This window comes from Triturus cristatus, chromosome 2_2 (genome assembly GCF_964204655.1).
Source record: "Triturus cristatus chromosome 2_2, aTriCri1.1, whole genome shotgun sequence".
Taxonomy (NCBI): Eukaryota; Metazoa; Chordata; class Amphibia; order Caudata; family Salamandridae; genus Triturus; species Triturus cristatus.
Window position 1 is genome coordinate 951644989 of NC_140582.1, and position 26082 is coordinate 951671070.

Below are 26082 nucleotides of genomic sequence, written 5' to 3' on the forward strand. Positions count from 1 at the left end.
ATGGGAACAGATCTCTTGACTGGGGGTGACTGTTTTGATTTGTTCTGCATTCCGTCCATCAATTGTATGTCTTTTGCTTTCTCGCCCTAAGTGCGACAGGTATGCCCAGACGTGGGTCCTGGGCTCACTGTCCCACTGGAATCAAGCTATCCTGGCTGGAGGGGTGAAACCCCGAAACCGGTCCTAGGATGCTTGTTTCCGGTCCAGGGAGGACCTGGCTTGGCAGTTCGGGCTGGACTGTTCCTATGAGGCACAGGGTCAAGACTGATTTGCATATGGCCAGGTCTAAACTGGGGAGGCATGGTGAGCAAAAGAATGATGGATTATCCCAGATCTCTTGACTGGGGGTGAATGTTTTGATTTATTCTGCATTCTGTACATCAATTGTGTGTCTTTTGCTTTCTCGCCCTAAGTGCGCCAGGTATGCCCAGACGTGGGCCCTGGGCTCACTGTGCCACTGGAATCAAGCTATCCTGGCTAAAGAGGGGTGAAACCCCGAAACCGGTCCTAGGATGCTTGTTTCCGGTCCAGGGAGGACCTGGCTTGGTAGTTCGGGCTGGACTGTTCCCATGAGGCACAGGGTCATGACTGATTTGCATATGGCCAGATCTAAACTGGGGTGGCATGGTGAGCAAAAGAATGATGGATTTAACCCAGATCTCTTGACCGGGGGTGAATGTTTTGATTTGTTCTGCATTCCGTCCATCAATTGTGTGTCTTTTGCTGTTAGTATAGATTGGATTAAGATTGCCTCTTAGGGCAGTAACTTTCCTTTACAGGGACAGGGTCGGGTTCTATTTGTGTGCCTTTTCTGCTTTTTGAAGTTCTGCCTCGAATGCTAACCTGTGCCATGTCCTTTGTTTATTTAGTGTCGATATCAGTGCAATGCAGTTCCCTTGGAGCATGGCTTTAAAGGAATCGCAGTTGTTGGAAGAGATGGTATCGCGTGGGTCATTCAATTAGAAGTATTCCCTAATGGTTTTCTGAAGGTCCTCCCTCTAAAATCTATTTCTGGTGAGGGACCCAGGAAAAAAACTTGTGGCGATATTTAGTGCAAGGAGCATCCTAGTATAATGTCAGCTCTCTAGGTGCATGATCAGGTAGAGTGATAGGGTGGAATGAGGCTGTCCTCAGTGCCTGGGTGAGAGCTTGACTGACAAACACATAGGGCCTTATTACAAGTTTGGCAGTCTTCCCTTAGGACCGCCACCGCAGAGGTTCCAGGAAGACTGCCAAGCCCATGGTGAACCAGCCAGCCAGATTCTGAGTTGAATCCAGGACGGGCAGATGCTGCGGCGGTGGTGTCATGGAGGCAGGTATGTTAAGTTCATAGGAGAGGCTTAACAGTATACTGCCACCATGACAGTGCCTACAGGACGTTCGTGCCCGGTCTGGCATGCACCATGTCATGCATGTCACACAGTGTATGGACAACTGTGCATTTTTGGGAGGGCATATCATGTGCCCCCCGTACGCACCCCCATGGGCAGATTTGGGGGCCCCTTTCCATGCCTTTCCGGTAAGCATTTCATGGCGGCGACCCGCCATGAAATGCTTGGTGGAAAGTCAGGTCGGAATATGCTTGGCGGTGCCAGCATCTGCACTACCATGATTCACAGCTGCTTTCCACACCACCACCACCGTGAGATCCTGGATCCTGGTGGTGGTCTTATGGCTGTACCACTGTCAACATCATAATACAGCAGTCAGACCGCCAGGGTGATGGCAGTCAGACTGCCACCGCAAGTGTGGCAGTCCCAGGAACGCCGTACCCATTATCAGGCCCTAAGTCCAACCTGGACTAAGTACAGTGTGAGTGAGAGAAAAATGTGTAATGCAGGGTACTCCAAGCGTCCAGGAGGCCCACCAAATTAATCGCTTGTTTCAGAGTCTTGGGGAAGTTCCCCATGGGGGACCTGTGCATGGGTCCGTGCCGTCCAACCCCAAATCCCAGGTAAAGTTGAAGTCACCCATCAGGAAGATCTTGCCGTCTGAAACCCCCCCCCGAGCAGCAATAGCAGGGCATTTAGAAACGGACTTGACTTGAATTAGGAGCGTAAATGGATGCAACGGTGCACATGTGGCCATGAATGTGCCCCTTCACCATGACAATCCTCCCTTCATTGTTAGTTTTGCACCGTATTGGCTGAAATTCTAAGGAAGAATGAAAGAAGAGGGCAACCCCATTAACCTTAGTGGCAACTGAGGATTTGTACATCACAGTATAGGCCCTATGATGTAATCCATGATCTTTAGCTCATTTGAGATGAGACTCCTGCAGTGCCACCACATCATGCCATTGGTCAAGTAAATATTTCCACAGTTTATGACGCTTGGTAGGTGAGTTAAGGCCCTTAACATTTCAAGTGAGTATAGTGATCACCATGGTGATTTAAGGGCAAAGAGTACCAGCATTGATATCTGAGTGTCGCCCCCGTTGAAAGACTTTCCTCTCTTATCAGTGCTCTTGTGCTTCTCCCGGTCCCGCTTCCTTCCTGGCCCCATAAACCAAAAAGAATCACACAAGTACCAACAAACAAATCACCTCAAACCCCAAAGCAATAACAAACGGGAAATTAAGTCCCCTGTAACACATATCCTCAGTAGAGAAACACATTTTGTCAGGCGTGTAGGACAATATACGCTAATACAAACTCAAATCAGCATATTATAGTCAAAGCATATAGTGAATCAATAGAATCAATAGCACGACTCCACGTGAAGGTGAGTTCACCCCTGGGTAGGCTTCATGTAGATTACAAATCTGCCAAACCTCCCTAGGTAAAGCAACAGTGGAAATACAAGAGACTCTTAAATCACATCATTCGCCTTAGGTGATCAATAATAATCTGTTCCTTTCAATTTCTAGCTAACGTTAAACCCAATTCGGTGACCAGATAGGATTACAGTTTCAGCACTTTCGTTGCAGCTTTGGCAGTGCTTGACAAACCGTTGCCCCTTGTACCCACCCTCTTTGAGGTTCCAGTTGACCCTCATCGGCCATCACTGGTGTGCTGGTACTCTGAGGTTGGGAGCCCCAATATGTTTGCTGCCTCTGAGAAATATGTAACATGAAGCATTTTGTTTTGAAATTCAAAGGTTAGGGCAAAGGGGTATGTCCAGCAATATTTGATATGGTCTCGCCGCAGCTTGTCAGTAATGGGGGGAACTGTAAACAAAGAGCCAGGGTGGAGGGGGCAGTATCTTGGAAAAAGTGAACAGGTGGTGCCTTGAAAGGAAATGTGGCCCATCTGCTGTGCTGTTTGAAGGATCGCATCTTTCATCTTAAAAGAGTGTAGCTTTGCCAGGATATTGCGTGGTCGTTTTCCTCTTCCAGGCGTTAGCAGGCCCACCCTGTGCACTCTATTGATCTTGACCTTCAACTGTTTATCCCCCAATAGTTCTTAGAACAGTCCTGTAACAAAGGCTTCTAAGTAGGGACCCCCCACCCCTTCTTCCAGGTTTCAGACGCAAATGTTATCTCTCCAAGATCTATTTTCAAGTTCTTTGCAGTTCAAGATGGAAGCCTGGAGTTGCAAGGGGAGGAGTTTCGTGGAGTATTCCATCTGGCCAGTGCGTCAAGCTCCTGTACTTTGGTTTCAAGGTCTAGTGCACAGGTTCCCACAGAGTCGACATCGTGTTGGAGAGAGGTCAGTTTGCTATTAATGCTCAACCGGAGGGTCTCCAGTGAGGAAGTCAGATCAGCCTTTAACTCCTCACAAAGTTCCTGCTTGGAAGTCCCACAGGGAGGTGGGGAGGTCCTCTTTCATGAGAACACAGATATCTAGCTAGATACCCTATTAGCCTGAGATTTTCTAGGCAGCATAAAGACAGCAGATACAAAGTATGGAGGTGGTAAGAATGTGGTGACGTTCGCAGCCCATGCCCCTGGTGCTGCTTGCCTATGTGCTGTGCTTGAAGAGGAGTGCCTCATGTTGGCATGGTAGGGCCCCTGGTGGTTAGTGGGCAGCATAAGATGGCAGGGGGATGAGCCACGGTCTCCTCACATCTGGCAAATTAGTGGAGAATGGCCAGCACCCCCAATACCCCAGAAGATTGCCGGTCTCTGCGTTAGGCACTTGTCTACAGTTGCTTCTCTCTGGAGTTGGTAGGCATTAAACTTGCGGGGGCAACAGCACTCATTGGGTGGTGATATGTCCTAAATTGTCTCTATACCGCCCTACAGGCTCTGGTCTCCAAGCTTTAGGAATGCCTTTGACCCTGCCTGCAGGTAGGTCGCCCCCCCAGCCGCCACACGGTCCTCCTGTGCCCTGCTGCTGCCAAGTGAGTCCCTGCGCCTGCTGACACCCCGCCCCCGGTGCTCTGCTCAGTGACCCGTTTTCTCTCTGTACCCCGCTTCTTGTGACTTCGACTGTGCCCCAGTGACCCGTTCTTCATTTTGTACCCCGCTTCGTGTTGCCTTGATTGTGCCCCAGTGACCCGTTTTTTTATTCTGTACCCCGCTACCTTGCTCTAACTGTGACCCGTTTTTATTCTGTACCCCGCTTCCCTGTTGCTCCCCCGCTTGTTGTGCCCTGCTCTGTGCCCCTCTGTATCCTGTTTTTCTCTTTGTACCCCGCCCCCTATTCCCATGCTCCTGCCCGTGCCCCCCTCCCCCCGCGCCCTCTGGTCCACCTTCCCGCCGCTGCACCCTGCGGCCACGCCCCCCGCTGCCCCATTCGCTACCCCGCTCCCGCCTCCCAGCTGCTCCTCCCCCCACTCCCACTTATATGGAGGCTGCGCAGCGCAGAAGGGAGCGACCTTTGACCCTGCCTGCAGGTAGGTCCCCCCCCAGCCGCCACACGGTCCTCCTGTGCCCTGCTGCTGCCAAGTGAGTCCCTGCGCCTGCTGACACCCCGCCCACGGTGCTCTGCTCAGCGACCCGTTTTCTCTCTGTACCCCGCTTCTTGCGACTTCGACTGTGCCCCAGTGACCCGTTCTTCATTTTGTACCCCGCTTCGTGTTGCCTTGATTGTGCCCCAGTGACCCGTTTTTTTATTCTGTACCCCGCTTCCTTGCTCTAACTGTGACCTGTTTTTATTCTGTACCCCGCTTCCCTGTTGCTCCCCCCGCTTGTTGTGCCCTGCTCTGTGCCCCTCTGTATCCTGTTTTTCTCTTTGTACCCCGCCCCCTATTCCCACGCTCCTGCCCGTGCCGCCCTCCCCCCGCGCCCTCTGGTCCACCTTCCCGCCACTGCACGCTGCGGCCACGCCCCCCCGCTGCCCCATTCGCCACCCCGCTCCCGCCCCCCAGCTGCTCCTCCCCCCCACTCCCACTTATATGGAGGCCGCGCAGCGGACGCACGCAGCGGGTTGCGCCGCTGGCGCGCCGAAGACACGCCTAAGGCAAGCCCGTCTGCGCCCGTCCGTGACCGGACCGCGCCCAGCGCCAGGACCCCTGGCCCCCGTCGACCTGAGCCCACACGACGGACATACGACGCCGCAACCCTCAACGCTCTCAAACCCGGCCGTAACCCCGCCTGCTACCAAGCCACCCCGAAACGCACCCACGGACCCTTCACCTGCCAATCCTGCAACTTCACCTGCCGCCGGACCCGCACCGCACCCGCCAAGCTGAACACCAGCAACAACCACCTCAAGTGCATCCTGCTCAACACCCGCTCAATCCACAGACACGCCGTCGAACTCTGGAACCTCCTCGACACAACATCACCAGATGTCGCCTTCCTCACAGAAACCTGGATGAACGCCTCGTCAGCGCCCGATATAGCCACAGCCATCCCGGACGGATACAAGATCTCCCGGAGCGACCACGTCAACCAGACTGGAGGAGGCATCGCCATCGTACACAAGAACACCATCCGCATCACGACCAACTCTGACGACACCTTCACCGCCGCCGAACACCTCCACTTCCAGATACACTCCGACCCCAAGACGACCCTCAGAGGCACCCTCATCTACAGACTTCATCAGCCCGCACGCACTTCTCTCCGCCGACTACATCCTCCTAGGGGACCTCAACTTCCACCTGGAGAACAACAAGGACTGCAACACCACCACCCTGCTGGACAACCTCGCCAACCTCGGACTCAAGCAGCTGGTGAACACCCCCACCCACTACGCCGGCCACACGCTTGACCCCGTCTTCTCTTCCAGCAAACACATCTCCTTCAGCCACTCTACCGGACTTCATTGGACTGACCACAGCTGCGTCCACTTCAGCTTCAGAAAAACCACGACCCACCACCACCCGCAACAGGTCCCTCGCCGGAGCTGGGGCAAAATCACCGCCGAGCAGCTCACCACCTCCCTCAGCCTGAACCCTCCCGCCAGCACAACAGACCCTAACGAAGCAGCCAGCAACCTCACACAGTGGCTGACCACCTGCACCGACGACCTCGCACCACTAAAGAACCCTCCCAGCGGACCTGGCAGCAAGAAAACCCCCTGGTTCACCGACGAACTCAAGGACTCCAAGAAGAACTGCCGCACCCTCGAGAAAGCCTGGCGCCATGACCAGACCACAGACAACATGACCGCCCTCAAACACGCCACCCGCAGGCACCACCAGCTGATCTGCACCACCAAGAAGACAGCATACAAAGAAAGACTGGACAGTAACGCCCACAACAGCAAGGAACTATTCAGCATTGTCAAAGAGCTCTCCACCCCCAGCGCCGGAAACAACGACATCACTCCTTCACAAGACCTCTGCGACTCACTCGCCTCGTTCTTCCACCGCAAGATCGACAACATACACAACAGCTTCTGCGCACCAACCACACTCCCAACCGCCGAACCAACGCCCCCCACCACCACCCTCTGCGCCTGGACCCCGGTCACCACCAAAGACACCACCCGCACGATGAACACCATCCACTCCGGATCACCTGCCGACCCCTGCCCCCACCACGTCTTCAACAAGGCCGACTCCATCATCGCACCCCAACTGCGGGACATCATCAACATATCCTTCCACACCGCCACCTTCCCGGAGAGCTGGAAGCACGTCGAGCTCGGCGCCCTCCTGAAGAAACCAACAGCCGACCCCACCGACCTCAAGAACTTCCGCCCCATCTCGCTCCTGCAATTTCCTGCCAAAGTCATCGAGAAGACCGTCAACAGACAGCTCGCCGCCTTCCTCAAGACGAACGGATCCCTCGACCCCTCGCAGTCCGGTTTTCGAGCCAACCACAGCACCGAGACCGCACTGATCACAGCCACCGATGACATCAGATCCCTGCTCGACAACGGGGAAACAGCGGCCCTCATCCTCCTGGTCCTCTCCGCAGCGTTCGACACTGTCTGCCACCGCACCCTAGTACAGCGCCTCAGCGACATCGGGATCCAAGAGAAGGCACTGAAGTGGATCATCTCGTTCCTCGCCGGAAGAACTCAGAGAGTCCGCCTCCCCCCATTCAGATCCGAGGCCACCGAAGTCATCTGCGGCGTACCACAGGGATCATCCCTCAGCCCGACCCTCTTCAACGTCTACATGAGCCCCCTCGCAGCCATCGCACGCCAACACAACCTCAACATCATCTCCTACGCCGACGACACCCAGCTGATCCTCTCCCTCACCAACGACCCCGCCACCGCCAGAACCAGCCTCCAGGAGGGGATGAAAGATGTCACCGAATGGATGAAGAACAGCCGCCTGAAACTGAACTCAGACAAGACGGAAGTCCTCATCCTGGGACCATCGCCCTCCGCCTGGGACGACTCCTGGTGGCCCCCTGCCCTGGGTGCCACTCCCAAGCCAATGGACCACGCACGCAACCTGGGCTTCATCCTGGACTCCTCCCTCTCGATGACCAGGCAAGTCAACGCCGTCTCCTCATCATGCTTCAACACCCTACGCATGCTCCGTAAGATCTTCCGATGGAACCCCACCAAAACCAGGAAGACGGTCACCCAGGCACTCGTCACCAGCCGACTGGATTACGGGAACGCCCTGTACGCAGAAACCACAGCCAAACTTCTGAAAAGACTCCAACGCATCCAGAACGCCTCCGCACGACTCGTCCTGGACATCCCCCGACACAGCCACATCTCCGGTCACCTGAGAGACCTGCACTGGCTCCCCGTCAGCAAGAGGATCACATTCAGACTCCTCATCCACGCACACAAGGCTCTCCACAACCTATGCTCCAAGTACCTCAACAACCGCCTGACCTTCTACACGCCCACCCGCCAGCTACGATCAACCAGCCTCGCCCTCGCCGCCGTACCACGCATCCGCAGAGCCACCACCGGAGGAAGGTCCTTCTCCTACCTGGCAGCCAAGACCTGGAACTCCCTCCCCATCCACCTTCGGCTGGCCAAGGACCATCTCTCCTTCAGGAAGCAACTCAAGACCTGGCTTTTCGAGCAGTAACGGACCCCTCTCCCCCAGCGCCTTGAGACCCTCCGGGTGAGTAGCGCGCTCTACAAATGCTATGATTGATTGATTGATTACGTGTTTAAAGGGGCCCTGATGTGACCAAAAACTCCAGGCGGCCCCCTGTTAAAGCAACAGGGATGCCGTCTCTCGTAAAGTCCTAGCGTCCCAGGGAAGAACTTGCCCAAAAGCAGTCTCCACTGGTAGCTATAGCTTTCTTTTAGTCGCCCCAAGATATAATTAGCCATTCTTGCCATATCAGTCTCAGGCACATGTCAGGCTCATCAGGTTACAGGTGGGGGTGACGTGGAGCAATGTCCATGGCAAGCAGCACTCCCCCACTTGCCTATGACAGCAGACTCGTACTTCATAGTCCCTGGGGGTCCCACTCACACCAGGATCAGCTTCATGGGAGGCTCTACTGCGGCACTGCCATCTTAAAGTCAGGCAACAGTCCTCACCACCATGGCTGCTCGTATCCAGCTCAGGATACCGACGGTGCCAATCAGCCCTGCCGCCACCAGGCTCTACTCTGGGCCTCTTCTCAAGATTTCAAGGGACTGCCATCCGAGCCAGTGTTGTGCCACTTAGTGCAGGTGAGTCACAGAGTCTTGAGCGGGAGCCGCTGTCACTTTGGTACCATGTCGCTGGGCCCCTTAATGTTGTTGTTGCTCCCTGGTGGTCTCCTCACCTCTTCGCTACACTCTGTTGGTGTCTGGGAGCTCAGGCAAGGCAACGTTTGCAGGAATTGCCCTGGTCACAGTCTGTACCGGTAGCTGAAACCACCCCCGAGAGGCCTCTACGCCACCACTGCTTACACCTGAGGCCACCTGTAAGCCTCCGTTATCCATCAGTCTAAGGGGTCAATGGGGTCCTCGTACGATGTCCCCCACTCTTGCCATGTCTTGATTTGCTTGGCAGCAGTGCGGGAGTCTATAAATGAGCAAATGCCTTGACTCTTGTTGTAGTGGAGCCCTCGTGGATCACGTCCACTCAGCCATCTTGGTTGGCCACACCCCCCTACATGTCCTACCTGTTAGTTATGCAGCATCCTGCCCTTAGGGCTACCTAGGGCCTCCCTTAGGGGGGACTTATGTGTAATAAAAGGAGATTTTAAGGCTTGGCAAGTGATTTTAAATGGCAAGTCCAAGTGGCAGCAAACTGCACACACAGGCCTTGCAATGGCAGGCCTGAGACAGGTTTGAAAGGCTACTTGTGTGGATGGCACAACCAGTGCTACAGGCCAACTAGTAGCATTTAGATGACAAGCTCTGGGTATATGGTATACCACTTCACAAGGGATTTATAAGTAAACTAAATAAGCCAATCATATCTACACCAATGTCATCATGTTTAGGGGAGAAGCACATGCACTTTAGCACTGGTCAGCAGTGGTAAAGTGCTGAGAGTCCTAAGGCCAACAAAAAGATACAGCAAAAAGAGGAGATAAGCAAACAAAACGTTTGGGTGGACACCATCCGATTGATGATAGGTTTAACTGAACCCAATTCACAGGGTTGATGGGGCACAATGAGAGAATGGAGAGGCTTTGCGTCTCGAAGTGGGAAGTCAGGCACTGGTCAGTAGAGGACAGTGCAGCATCACGATGCACGATAAGCCCAGTGAACCAGCTTCACAAATTGAAAAAAGCCTACAGTTTGCATAATGTATTTTCATCTCAGAGACATGTCCAAACAGAAGTAACCAGTAATCTGCCAGTTTGATTGTACACGTCTGTCAGTCGGGTGGGAACTTCTGAACCAAAATGGTGGAAGGGAGAGAAAACGTGTGCTCATCTCTCCACCATTCCTGTTAGTAGGGCTCGTCAGAACACCGAGTGATTACAACCACAGTGTCCTCTTTTGAATGATTTTTAACTTGCCCATTCTTAAGTCTGAAATGTTGCAGCACCATATCCCTTACTGTCTAGAAATAGTTGGCATAGTTTGTGAATCAGCGGCAGGCTGTTAAGCTGCTGCTCCAATGGGTGCTGTGCAAATTGTTTCAACCCTTCAAAGTGAACCAGAGCATCCTTTCATGTCTGTTCTCAAGTGCTGCGCCTTGGCACCGCCATAGTCAGCAGTGGCAGCACTTGAAGCATGGGGACTTCATACATTTGTACAGATTTCTTTTTTCGTCGGTTGCATTCCAGGCTCTACTCTTCCCATCCCCACTCTTTCCAACAAAGCCCTGCCGCGCTCTCCCAATAATCATGTACAATTCGGAGGTACAAGTCACAGGCAGTGTATTATTTTCATTCATTTGCAGAAGGCTTTCTCCTCTTGTTGTCAATCTCTTCCCATGGCTCTCACCCAAATGTCATTTTCCCCCACTATTTGTGTTCAGCCTGCAGAAAAAGGCAAGAATCGAGATTATTTTGTCTTCATTTCAATTTGGTAGTTTAACAAAGCTGCTTCCTATGAATGTCAATGATGAAGCAGGGAAGCGTTGCAACTTTATAAATGATTTTCAATGCAGATGAGTAAGTGATGTTTCAAAACTTCTATCGACCCATCTGTGTAACTGAAAAGTAGTGACTTTTATAAATCAACATCTTTCAACAGTTGTACAATATCGACGAGAAATCACTGTATCATTTTCAAGATCTAAATGGGAGGAGCGTGCATGTATTTGATATATGTATAGAGGGAATCTAGCTGTAAAACAGCCAAGCGCTGCACAGAGTCGCAGACACAGAACTAACTTAAGACAAAATCCTAAACTTACTACATTTTGGTATTCACAGAAGGCACTTACTCATTTCGGTATTCACAGAAGTTAGGACTCCTAACTTTAGGACTCCTAAATGCCTTCTGTGAATACCGAAAGTCTTAAAGTTAGGATTTTTCTCAGTTTAGGAGTAGTAAAGTTAGAACTCCTAACTTCTGTGAATACCGAAATGAGTAAGCGCCTTCTGTAAATACCCAAATGGTAGTAAGTTTAGGATTTTGTCTTAAGTTAGTTCTGTGAATCGGGCCCAGAGACACTGAGCCAGACCCTGAATGGCAGGCTGTGTTCTTGGAATGGAAGTGAACTTTTGTTACCTTGTCGTTGAGTGTTCTACGTATGAATGTTGGATACACAAGAAATAGCAGCACCAATAGGTTTCACTGTCAGACAAGTGTCAAGCCCAGGAAGAATTTCCTTTACACCATCATAACCTCACATCATTTCCAGAATTTCACTTTTAGGATGTGACGACTACTGCCCAAGGCTACACCATTGCACAACGTTGCGTATACAAGATGTCTTTCAGGAAAAGAGCAATAACGCTTTACTAAATGTTAGTATCAGTTGCTTTAATACAGAGAGCCAATAATCGATTTGAAATTCATTGTGAGTTGAATTTTTACCTTAGCAGACCATTTTCACACAAAATACCTCTTTATAAGCATTATTATTATATTTATGATTTATTTGTTTTTTACCGGGGAAGCTACATAGAGTAGGAGGTTACTATGCACACATTATCAACTTCCTTTTGCTGTCTTCAAAATTCCTCCCAGTTTGTTGAGACATTGGTCATTTTGTATTTGGATTCTGGAGAGAAAACATAACTCCTCCTTTACCTGCAATCTCTGATGCATTATCCACCCTTCGAGTATGCATTTTTGTGAGAAGTGACTTTAGTGCAGTACTTTGAAAATTCTTGATATTTGAAGAAGGACAGGCCCCACCATTTTCTTCTTCTTTTGATTTGTTTCTAATTTTTTGTTTGTTGCAAGATGGCCTGGAGTTTGGAGTAGGGGGTGCAGGGCAGGACCATGTGGCGATAAACTTTTAAAGTGTAAGGACAGTGAACATTTTGAGATGGTGGAAGCTAGGGGTTATATTTCCTTCTTTTCCTTGTGCTCTTGTCGAGAATTGTGATTATGCTCTGGTGTTTTACAGTAGTGGCTCGTGGTGGAAGTGCTGCGGGGCGGTGGGGTGGGGCGGGGTAATGTGGTAGGGTGGGGGGAAGTAAACTCCGCCATTTATGTTGCAGCGCGCCCAATGTAATTCTTTTTATTTATTTATTTATGTACTTACCTCCTGTTGGCCGTATGCCAGAGTTTACTTTTTTTACACGTGTTGCATAGATTGTACACTGTTCTTAGTAGATACTTTTTAATACTCTGTGGTGTATTTCTCTTAAGAATTTTGCTGTTTGAAACAGTGTAATACAGAGCAAACTCTCTCCATAGAGTAAACGCTGTGTACAGTACCCATTTTTCCACTCATATCACTGGCATTTCTCAATGTATGTTCAGTGACTGTGAGGGTTTGGATACAGATAAAAGCTGTCTGTAGTAGGGAATTCATTTTGTAACAGACATTAAGGAGTCCATTAGGATGGCAGGCGGACTTCAGTCTGCCCGCCACCCTAGTGGTGCTGGGACTGGCCGACAGTGGTGCGGCAGTCCCTCACTGCCAATTAGGATGCGACCGCCACCGTGGCAGTCGCATCCCGCATATTCAACATTGTGGCGGGCGGTGCTGTAAGCAGCACTCGCCATAATGTTGAATATGCATTTTGTGCGTTGGCATGCACAATGTGACAGGGACCGCGAAGTGCCTGCCACCTTGTGCATGCCAATGTAGGGGAGTACCATGGGTACCCCCAAGTGCAGCCTCCCACCCCCCACCCACCCAGGGGCCAACAACGGGCCCCCAAAGTAAATACCACATGCCTTTAAATGGCGGAGTCTCCGCCATGGAAAGGCATTTTACTGCACACATCATAATATGCATGGCACCATATTATGGGCCTTTTCCGCCCGGTAGGCAATCATGACGATTGCCTACTGGCGGAAAAGGGACGGACGGTCTTTCCGTCCGCCGCAGTACCCCCCGCCATGCAAATGTGGCTGGGGGTAAAAGGCCGTACGGCAGGGTGTTTTGGCGGGTGGATCACCACCGCCGGTTGGGTAGTGACGACCTGCCCGCCATGCTAATAGGCCCCTAAGTATCTTGAGGAACTTGACATTCTCTGAACACTTGCATACATATTTAACACAGTGTCCAAAGAGGGTTTCCCATATATCTGTGGTTGATTGTTAATATGAACAAGGCCCCCTGTGAAGTGTAGGGTTTAGTGTCTATGTTGCACATAAAAGGTTTGCTACACGAAGGGAGTTGTATCTGTGATGGCATTAATGATATTTTATATTATTCTGGATATTGTGTACTTACTTTAAGGCCTCTAATGTCAGGTCTAGTTTATAGAGTAATATGTACAAAAGAGGCTTGGATGATGTCATCAATAATGTCATCAATGATGACATTTGAGATGTCATAAATTATGTCATAGAACATGCCACAAGTGATGTAAAATGTGAGATCATGATTAGTGCATGTAGGGGGTGCAGGTTATAGTTGGCTCTGCTAACTATAACTCTTGAATTTCTGCATTTTGTTCAAGTTAAAAACATTAATGTTGCCACTGATATATTTACCTAACTATAACGTTACTTTAAACTTTGGTTTTGCAGTGAATTTCAGATTTTTTAAAATTTAAAACAGAAACAGATTTCTTTTATTACACTTCAATATATTGTTACCTGGACCGCAGGGATTTGGCTGGCCAAGCCCTGTTGCCAACCCACCCAGAGGCAGCCAACTCCTCCGCCGGCAGCCAAAACCATGCTGCACATGGCCTTTCATAGCATGGCATGGGATTAGCACCAGGGCCTATCTTCTCAGATGGGAGCAAACACATGTTTCCTCACAATCAATAGTTCAGGCAGGGAAACTACTTTTTCACGGGGTGGGCTCCCTGGGACACAGTTTGTGAGCCTCTCTCCCTTTTCTTTGTAGTGACAGCCATTGGGGATAGGATCCCCAGGGCCTTTTAAAATCACAAATAGCACAATATACAGATCAAGATCTCGCTTCCTGCCAAATTTGGTGTAATTCCTTTCAGCAGATTTTGCAGTAACGCTTCTTAAAGAAGTCTATGGAAAATGCATGGGGATTTCACTTTTCGGGACACACTTTATTCTCGCCTCCCACTTGATGGATCAACCCAAAACTTTCTATGCACAAACTAGACAAAAAAATGCACGTTTTAGGAAAGTTTTGTGAAGATTCGTCAAACAGTGTCAGAGTTATTAGCAACACAAAAAGCACATTTCCTATGAAAACTCTGACCTAGCCATAACTACCCAGTGGCAACCGCCACTGGGTAATCTATCTATCCATCTATCTATCTATCTATCTATCTATCTATCTATCTATCTATCTATCTATCTATCTATCTATCTATCTATCTATCTATCTATCTATCTATCTATCTATCTATCTATCTATCTATCTATCTATCTATCTATCTATCTATCTATCTATCTATCTATCTATCTATCTATCTATCTATTGATATATCTATATATATGGACTGCTGATGACATCACATATTACATCACTCATGACATGATCAATGACATCACTGATGACATCACTCATGACATGATCAATGACATCACTGATGACATCACTGGTGCAGAAAGAAACAATGGAAGTGCAGAAATAGGCAAGAGAAGTGCAGAAAGAAGCAACAGAGGTGCATAAAGAGGCAAGAGGGGTGCAGAAAGAGGCAAGAGAAGTGCAGAAAGAACCAACAGAGGCGCAGAAAGAGGTAAGAGAGGTGCAGAAAGAGGGAAGAGGGATGGAGAAAGGGGCAAGAGTGGTGCAGAAAGAAGCAAGAGAGGTGCAGAAAGAAGCAATAGAGGTGCAGAAAGATGCAAGAAAAGTGCAGAAAGACGCAAGAGAGGCACAGAAAGAAGCAAGAGAGGTTTGTCCACCATTAGTACCAATTTAACACCCACATTTAGCAATAAGTAACAGGTGACCATTACAGCTTCCACCACGCTGTAATACATGTCGCTGCATTTTTGGTAACGTTTGAGCAAGCATTGCCTGACTTTGAATAGTGGACACTACACGCATGCGCGCTATACGTATACGCGTCTAACGCATATGCGTTAGTTATTCTATATGTCTGCCACACACAAGCAGGGAGGAGAGCTAAAGGCACATATGCTCTCATCCCACGGGACACGGTCATTCCCTTCTGAACCATGTCCATTGACCAGGGAGGGAGTTTCTCATAGCGGCATCGCGCTATGGAGAATGGAAGCAGTAACCTCAGTTCCTTAGAAACATCCTTGACGAGGCAACCAGGCACCATCTTACGATGACAACGGATCTCTTCCAGGTATCACCAATTTAATACTAATTAACGACAATCACGTATTTGGGGGCACTATATAAGACTGCTCCCTTCCCACCACCATTCATCAACGGGGAGGCAAAGCAGACAGCTGTAGGATACACTGCGGAAGGTGCTGAAAAAGATAGTAAGAGTGTGTATGTTATATGTATGGATGCAAGAGGGTACTTAAACGTGCTGGTGCAGGTTAAACCCCTCTACCACCCCTGGAGGGCACCAGCTTTTAGCGTGTACCTGTGTGTTTTTACCATATATCGTGGACCTGATTTACCAACACCAGGCTATGATATTGTGTTTCTTTTTCCAGAATGTCAAAGTAGGGCCTACCCCACTCGACCTCCCATGGAGAAAGTAGGATACTCACCTAGGGTAAGCAAAGAGAGACAATCTCTCTCCTTCACAAGTGTTAACACGTATGAATGACACGTGTTTTGCACTTAGAAACCACCACACACGCTCTAAAGTGTGGTGATGAATGCTATTTTGGGTTACAACAAACAGAAATCTCCATATTCTGTGTGTGTTTGTCTTTTTTTCTACAGGCATTTTCTTTGGAGTACTATACCGACTAGGATAGTGATATTTACACAACCCCCCTTTAGTGGTTGATCTTTATGTATTCACTTTCCATATAAAGATGGAGCCCTTTAGATACATGGTCCTGATGAATGCTATGTACCCTTCGGGGACCCTTAGCAGAAACATGTTGACCACATCCAACACGGTGAAGGGATAATCAGTTCCCAAATCACCGCTCACTTCACAGTTGCCCAATTAATTAAAAGTAAGCCTTTACGACAACTGTAATGTTTTTTAAATCACTTTCACTATTCACGGGCCCCCACTTAGTTTAGAAATGCATGCCTGTTGTCAGGTGTATGCCCGCTCTCTATCAAACCGAGTTTTTAGAGGGCGAGGATGGCCTATGATGAGGCATGACACCAGGTGGTGTGTGAGGCCAGTCCTTCACTTTTTGTGAGATGCCCCCACTTCACGTGCATCTCTAAAAGTTCTGTAGTAATCCCTACTTAGCGCAGCCTCATTTGTGTCTACATTAATTGATTAAAGGCATCTGAACTTGATTGCCATTGTTTAAAATATCGACAACCACACTGATCAACCATCTATGGAAACTCATTCATACTCAGAGTTTTGATTAACCTGCTTTCTACGTCTGGTTTTGTGGCCCACAACTCATTTGCACTCAGAGCCATGGCTAACTTGTTCTTTAGCTTCTATTTTTGAGGATCAGTACTTTCTGAGCACAAACTTATATGAACTTGAACTCCCACCTTTTTCAAGCTTAATCTTAATGTGTGTGTATTTACATTGCTTTGTAATGGTTTCAATTATCAATATAATAAACATGATTTGATTTGATATTCACTTCTGGCTTTGCCTCTATGTGGACGCTAATCTCTAAGGTTTGGAATTTCTTTACACTTAGGCCGAGAGTGGACCACATTGCAAACTGCATAGTTTGCAGCAGATCAGTGCATCTTAGGAAGACATGGGAACTTTATTTTACCAATGGCAATTTGAGGCATATGGAAAGCCAACGTCCAGTCCTGAAGTGAATAGTAAAGTGATAGCTGCTGCTGAGAGATAGGACCCTGACCAGATAGTAGGAGATGCTGGTGATAAAGAAATTGTACATACCAGGGGGGTTTGCCCCTAACCTTCTCAAGTTTAAAGCAAAAATATTACAAAACATATAGCTGACTTACGAGGGATAAATTGTACCTGTTTTATATATATCAACAATAGTGCCTTAATTATTACTGGAACATCCTATTATTTGCTTTCGCATCGTTCATCTTTCGTATTATAGGTCATTCCAAAACTCAACCAGAAAATGATTGTGTTCCCAATATTTTAATGATAGTATTTACATCTTTAATCTTGATTATTTTATACAACAAAGTACATAATGTTCATACACTGCCCTTATAAATGCAAATCAGTTTACAACAGAAATGAGTGGCCCAAACATCTGCTTTGTGCTATTGGGTCCATCTAACAAGGTAATCCACTATTGGAGTGCCAATCAACCAAGAACTACAATCAACCAACAATGCCCAATATCAAAGAAAGGATGAAGGCATTGTCATGAGAAGCATCCCTAACTCTCATAGGGTGTACTCATTACCAGCAGAGCCCCATTCGCCAGTACAAGTCTGCGCCAAAACATCATGTTGGTTCAATTCATGTGAAAGTGTATAAGGAGAGATTTTGCTGCATTCTGATACATCCAGTAAAGTAGATTACCAATGCATACTTTTGGCATGATTTGCTTTAGCTATCAAGAGCTATTTGAAATAAATGCTAAAGATACAACACCTGGGCAAATATTACCATGCCAAAGGCCAACAGTGTTAGAAAGAGTGGACAGAAGAAGTATGCCCTCACAGTGTAGCTACACGGGGACCTCTTTTTGGTTTTATTAAACATATGTGCGTCTTTAATGAACAAAACATGGTAAATGAGTGTAATTCTAGTTGACACTAGAGTAGTGAGATGCCATTATGATAGTTTTTATGGGGGGAGGTGCGAATGATGGAATCCGGATATACCAAATGAGCTATGTGCTCTCTAAGGTTAGGTGATCGATTTCTCAGTCTCTCAAAGCTGTGCCGAATGGCGAGAAGGATGCTTCGAATTTGTTTTTTAGGTAAATGTGTTTGTAACATTTGGTGAGCTTTCAAGTTTGTAAGAAGTTAAAGTAATAATCAATAATGCCTTGACTAAATATGATCAATGCAGATTTATAGTTAGTTCTTGTGGCCTTCACTCAGGTAAACCCAAGGAGATGATGGACGGAGATCTGAAACTTTTCAGACACTCACCCCCAGACACAGATCTGGGTTGAATCCATCATCATTCTTTAGCTCACTTCACCACCTCAGTTTAGACCCAGCTATATGCAAATCAGTCTTGACCCTGTGCCTCATGGGAATAGTTCAGCTCGAACTGCCAAGCCAGGTCTTTCCTAAACTGGAAACAAGCATCCTGGGACCGGTTTCTGGGTAACACCCTTCATCAGCCAGGCTAGCTTGAATTTAGTGGCAAAGTGAGCAAGGGACCCATGTCTGGCCATACCCTGTCAAATTAGGGCGAACAAAGCAAACACAAGAAGATGGTGGACGGAGTGCTGAAACTTTTCAGACACTCACCCCCAGACACAGATCTGGGTTGAATCCATCATCATTCTTTAGCTCACTTCGCCACCTCAGTTCAGACCCAGCTATATGCAAATCAGTCTTGACCCTGTGCCTCATGGGAATAGTCCAGCTCGAACTGCCAAGCCAGGTCTTTCCTGAACTGGAAACAAGCATCCTGGGACCGGTTTCTGGGTAACACCCTTCATCAGCCAGGCTAGCTTGAATCCAGTGGCAAAGTGAGCAAGGGACCCACGTCTGGCCATACCCTGTCAAATTAGGGCGAACAAAGCAAACACAAGAAGATGGTGGACGGAGCGCTGAAACTTTTCAGACATTCACCCCAGTCACAGATCTGGGTTGAATCCATCATCATTCTTTAGCTCACTTCGCCACCTCAGTTCAGACCCAGCTATGTGCAAATCAGTCTTGACCCTGTGCCTCATGGGAACAGTCCAGCCTGAACTGCCAAGCCAAGTCTTCCCTGTACTAGGGTGAATGTATGACATTGTTCTGCATTATGTCCATCAATTGTTCTTTTTGCATTTGTCACCCCGAGTGGGATGGGTATGCCCAGACGTGGGTTCCGTGCTCTCCATGCCACATAAGTCAAGCTATTCTGGCTGATTAGGGCTGAAAGCCTGAAACCAGTCCTAGGATGCTTGTTTCCAGTCCAGGGAGGACCTGGCCTGGCAGTTCAGCTGAACTGTTCCCATTGGGAGCAGGGTCAAGATTTGCACACGGGGTCAAAACTAGAATAGCATGGTGAGCAAAAAAACAATGGATTTAGGCCCAAATCTCTGTACTGGGGTGAATGTATGACATTGTTCTGCATTCTGTCCATCAATTGTTGTTTTTGCCTTCACTCAGGTGTCTGTTCTATAGTCAGAAATGCCTTGGGCTAGTGAAAGTTGGACAACTGTCAGATGATGAGATGCGTGGGCAGGTCTAGGCTTGTGAATAAAAAAAGGATGGAACGAAACCTGGCTATCTCCTTGTGAGCTTGGGTTTATAGGGAGACAGGCTGACTGCCTGTACTGCCCAGGGGAACTAGACAGAGTCTACTGAGGTTGTTAACATCTATTTTGAGGCCAGTCATGTATTTCCTTCGAGCAAAACTTTTCGCTCAGTTGGACGTGATAACATTTTTACTACGAGGTACTAGAACGGGGACGTTCATACATGGTAACTGTTTATTTTTTAAACAGAAAGAGCTGCCAGGGATGAAAAACATTTCTGAAGACTGTTACAATCTACCATACTCTAAACAGTGATTACTTCAGAGCAAGTTATGTTGGTGCATTGTGTGCGAACATTGTGTGCTGGCTAAGAGCAGACACTGCTAAGCCTAAAGCATATCACAGTCCAGCACTAATGTTACCGAGTTGTGTGTTGTGCTGAGTGAATATAGAGCATGCAGTTTGTGCTTATTAACGTTATATTCCAGTGACTGGAAGCCCTATCAATGTAGAGTGTTATTTGTAATTAGAATATTTTTTTTGATGTAAGATCAACATTCAAAATTTTAAACATAAACAATTTGGACTACTGTTAGCCCTGTTCAATGATTTAGATGTGATATAATCCAAGAGTAATAATGCAAATAAGAGTTTAAATATTTCTATATCTCTTTGCTACTCATTTTTAAATAGTACAAGGAGTTATATCTCAAGCTCACCATCACTGCCCAGCACCACCAGTACAGCACACAGAAATAGGAATTATCCACTCCTGTATAATCACATATCACGTTGGGTTTACCACTGTTGGCGGACCGATGGCTCCTCTGTGCCTTAGGTAGAAGTTGTGAAAGACAATAGGTCTAATTACAGCCTTACCGTATGCTAGTGAAATCAGTTTCTTGTCTACTCACCCATCCAGGAGGTTAGTCTCCAGAGGGGTGTCTACTTGTGATTCCTCTTCTATTGATACACATTCCTTAAGGGTGTGGCGTAGTCTTGCATAATTTAGTCACTGATTGTCTGACATCTGGTATTCTTTCCGTAAGTGAGAAAAGGGGACCACTCCTTTGGCGTCTCAGACATCCGCCAAGTTAGATAAACCAATTGCATCCCAACCTTAAAATCCCTGTGTTACCGGCTCTACCATAAGTCTGGAGCCCTCCCATATTGGTGTTTTGTGAGTCAGTTGGTGCTGCCAGCCCATTTCCTTGTTAAGTGCTTCCATATGTGCACTACTGTCTGCGTCTCTGTACACAATGTAGGTTATATTTTACCTCCGTACAGTGGGTAAAAGTAGCTTTCCCCTCCCATTTCCGCCCTATCTTGTTTAAATTCCGGGTACCCCAAGTCTGTGTAAGTCCAGTCATTCACCACACTTACTTGTGTGGCCTCATCATATTTTCATGTGTTTGGCAGTGCAATACCCCCCTTGTATTTTGACTGTTGGCAAACTCTTTGGGCTATCCGGGGTTGTCCTGATGCCCGAGCAGAGTCCGGACCAGTGTATCTAGCCTGGCAATGATTCCCTCCTGGACCTGTATAAGCTGTTTTGAAGAATATATGAAAATATTGGGAGAACCTCAATTTTGCGCATTGCCGCTTTACCCCCCAACAATGAAATTGGTTGCATTAGTAATGCTTTACTTCCGGTTCTAATCTTTTGAGTTGGGGTTTGAGGTTGGCCTCATAGAATGTATCTGGAGGTTGGTTTATCCAGAGCCCCAGGTATTTGAATCATGTTTCCACCCTTAATGGTAGGGGAAGTATGCCCTCCCAACCATGCCCCCCATCGGAAACAGCAGCAACTTGTCCCATTTGATGGCAAATCAGGAGTATTTCCCAAAAATGCAGAAGATCTCTCCTAGTCTGTCTAGGGATTGATTGGCATTTGTCAGATAAAGTAAAATATCATCTGCGTAAAGTGAGATAGTTTCATCTTCACCCCCTCCTCCAGGTCATTCCCACACCTGTGCATTGACTCGTACCCACTGTGCACGGACCTCTATAGCCAGTGCAAACAGCATTAGCAAGAGCGGACATCCTTGCCTCGCACCCCTGCATATGATGAATTCCCTAAACGTGTAGCCATTAACCCTCACACATGCCGTACAATGGCCATGTAGGAGTCTAACCCATCTGACAAGTTTAGGGTGAAATCACAATTTTAGACATAATCCCGAAAAGGTAGGTACAGTTGGCTGAATTGAATGTCTTGTTCGCGTCCAGGAAAGCAATCACTTTCCCTATCAGTATTCTATGGCCAAACCACAGGTTATTATGTAACCTCCTTAAATTCAGTTTGGTTGAGCGGCCCACTATAAATCTGTTTTGGTCCAGGTGTACCAGCTCCTGCATTGCTCCCCTCAATCTATTCGCTAAGATTTTCCAGTATCTTCACATATGCATTTAGCAGTGATATGTGTCTATATGAGTCATGCCTATCTGCTAGTTTACCTTCCTTCGGAATCAGAATACCTATTGCAGCACGCATATCATCTGGATGTTTCCCATCATAAAAGACCTTCTTATATGCTGTGTGGAGCGGAACTACCGTCCATCTCCTTAGTTTATTAAATAACTCAATTGAGAAGCCATCCAGTCCTGGGGCCTTTCAGGATTGCATTTGACTCATCGCTGTGGAGACCTCATCAACTGTGACGTCCTGCCCCAGGTCTACCTCCTTGCCCACTCCTTGGCTTCCCACAGGACAATCTTGTATGACGTTTAGCACCACCTGCTGAGGGGCACACAAGTGGGATGTATAAAAGACTCCAAATACCTGGCAAACTCGTCTGCAATTTTATCAGTACCATTCACCTCGTCTCCGGAGCCTGTCTTCTGTGTTCACCTCCCTGATTGCCATGCTCTCTCTCTCCATACGCCGAAGCCATGCTAACAGTTTATCCATCTTGATCACCCTTCATATATGTGATTTTGCTTCACTAAGTAGGATGTTTTTGCCTCATGCTTAGTTACTGCCTGGTACTCCATTCTTTTGAGTACCATAGCCATTTTGCCAGAAGTGGACAAGTTGTCTGTGTTTTCCTTATCTAGCTTGTGTAGTTCTTCTTCTACTGTGTTTAACCTGACACATCTCTCCCTTCTGTCGACAAAATATTAGCCTTGTGTATCTGTCCAGGTGCATGTTGTGTGGAATGGGAGTGTTCGCCTTATCAAAATCATTAAGCCTCAGGATCCTGAGGTGTACTATGTGTAGAGCAAACACAAGGAGATGATGTACAGAGTGCTGAACATTGCAAACACTCACCCCCAGTAACAGATCTGGGTTGAATCCATCATCATTTTTTAGCTCACTTTACCACCCCTGTTCAGACACAGCTATATGTAAATCAGTCTTGACCCTGTGCCTCATGGGAACAGTCCAGACCGAACTGCCAAGCCATGTCTTCCCTGGACTGGAATCAAGCATCCTGGGACGGGTTTCAGGCTAACAGCCCTCATCAGCCAGGCTAGCTTGAATTCAGTGGCAAAGTGAGCAAGCGGTCACGTCTGGGCATACCCTGCCAACTTAGGGCGAACAAAGCAAACACAAGGAGATGATGGACGGAGTGCTGAACATTGCAAACACTCACCCCCAGTAACAGATCTGGGTTGAATCCATCATCGTTCTTTAGTTCACTTTGCCACCCCAGTTCAGGCACCGCTATATGCAAATCAGTCTTGACCCTGTGCCTCATGGGAACAGTCCAGACCGAACTGCCAAGCCGTGTCTTCCCTGGACCGGAAACAAGCATCCTGGGGCAGGTTTTGGGCTAACAGCCCTCATCAGCCTGGCTAGCTTGAATCCAGTGGCAAAGTGAGCAAGGGACCCACGTCTGGACATACCCTGCCAACTTAGGGCAAAAAAAGCAAACACAAGGTCTACCTATGTGTACCCTGCTAGCCTATACCTCCCATGCCCCATACTACTGTGTTGCATGTCGATTAGGTGTGTCTCTTGCAGGTATGCAATGTCAGCAGTAATTCCATTGAGGGGCCTCTGCACGTCTTTTAACTTTAGTCCCCAGGCCATTAACATTCCATGATCAAAATGTCAGAGAGTGTGTGTGTCTCACGGTGTAAACTAATGATTCTCCTGGTGTCTTGACTCGGCCTCTTGTGTGTGGCCTATGTGACTGACCCCTATGCATGTATATTTGCTGTTGATAACTTCCCTCAAACCAACCCCCTCCCTACCTCACAGTGCAGTGATTCTAAAATGAACCCCTCCCCCAATTCAGGGTATGTTTGGATCCAAACCTGAACGTTTACAACTAGGTTATGCTATTTCCACTGTGCCTCGGTCTGGATCTCGTGTGCAGCAGTTCACTCAACAGTGTTCCACAATGGGTCGTCTCTTGTATTCAAGTCGTGTACCAACCAACGCCCCCGGTCCCTCTTGTCCGAGGCCTTGATCATCCTTACCATACCCTGCCATTGATTATGGTCTGCGTTACCCCAGGTAGTCTGCTGTCATGGGAGCCACCTGTGGCAACTGGTCTTTCTCTGTGTCGTGTTCTGTTTCTGTGCACTCTGGGATACTGTTCCCTCCTCCAAGGCGAGGGACCTTCCCTTATTAGGGTTGAGAACTGCTGTGTGCTGCTGTACTTCCTTGATGGTTTGTTCCAGCGCTGCCTTCATCTGGGCCTTTGTGGGGAGGGGACAGTTTGCTTCATTCCTCCTTTGTGCTCTTCCTTGCTTTGGACACATGAGTCCAGCCCTTCTCCCTCTTCCCTCAGACAGAGGCCTTTGTTTTCAAGCCACGACCAGGCTTCCCATGCAATGAGGAAAAAATTAACTTTCCCCTTGTGCTCCATTCTCAGTTTACTGGGTACAAAAGTGAATACCTAAGTTCATGTTGTAGTAATACCTTCTTGACCTGTATAAAGCAACATTGTTGATTCTTTACAGGTTCATGTAGTTCGGGTACAGGTGTACCTCATGTCCATCTATCCACCTTGGGAAGTGTTTTCTCTCTGTCTGCAGAAGTATGTCCCTATCCCAGAAGTTAATTAGCCTTGCTAAGATCGGGCAAGGGTTCGCCCCTTTTGTGGTTACAACAGGACCATGTGCGCTCTTTCCATTGACATAATCTGGACGGTTTCCCCTGGAGCACTGTCTTGTCCAGCCATTCCTCCACAAACAGTTCAATGTTTGGCCCCTCTGATTTTTCAGGTATTCCTGTTATTCTGAAATTGTGGCGGCAGAACCAGCCTTTAGTTTCATTCATTCTATGAGCCAGATATCTCAACCCCTTTTCCATGTTTGCGCTTTTCTTTGTGAGGTCCCTTACCGCCGGCAAGGCACTGCCCATTTGGTGCTCCTTTTCATTGACACAATCTGTCAGTTTCCCATGGTCGTCATGTAGGAGCCCCACCTCGTTCACTACAGCTGCTATTTGTGTATCCAGCCTTTAAAGCACACTTTATAGTATCCAGCCTTTAAAACACACAAGCACTCCAGCTTCACATACTGATGCAGAGAGAGCAGAGTCAAAAGATCCCAACATCCTCAGAGTTCTCGATTTTCATCAACTCTTAGACTTTCCACCTGTATTTTATGAGGAGGTCACTAAACATCTCTTGGCCACTAAAACCGGATCGCCATTGGATCTGTGTCATCCTAAGATAGTGCAAACAGTGGCAGAGACAGTTGCATGTCAACTCACGTACATATTCAATCTAGCCCTCAAAATTGGAATATTTTCCAAAATCTGGAAAAGACCTCTATTTTACCACTGTTAAAAAAAATCCAACTTAGACAAAACAGAGCCAAGTAACTATTGTCCAATCTCCTGCCTGTCCTTACCAGCAAAACTTGTTGAAAAGCATATGAACCAAGAATTAATTAGTTTCATCGACACTAACCACAGTCTGGACTCAACGCAGTACGACTTCCAGAGTGAGCACAGTACAGAGCGTGCACTGATCACTGCGTCAGAAGAAATTAGATGTTCAGTAGATAATGGAGGCATGGCCACCGTGATTCTTCTGGATCTTTCGGCAGCATTCGATACGGTAGATCACAGCCTCTTGATAAATTGCCTCCAAGAAATAGGAAAAGCAGGCGCAGCCCTTTCAATTTTCAAATCTTTTCTGGCAGATCGAGAGCAAGTAGTGGAAGTGGATGGCTTTAGGTTGCATAGCTGCAAGCTCTCATGCGGGGTCCCACATGATTCTTCCTTGAGCCCAACCCTTTTTAATGTGTATGTTACCCAGCTAGCCAGACTGATTAAATCCTACGGTATTGCTATGGTGTCATATGCGGATGACACACAGATCATTGTCTCCATTTCAAATAATATTAAGGACACAGCCCTCAACTTTCAAGCCTGTATGCAACATGTGAGCAGATGGATGTCAGAGAACTGCCTCCACCTATACAGTGATGTGGCCGTATCCTTCTACTCCCC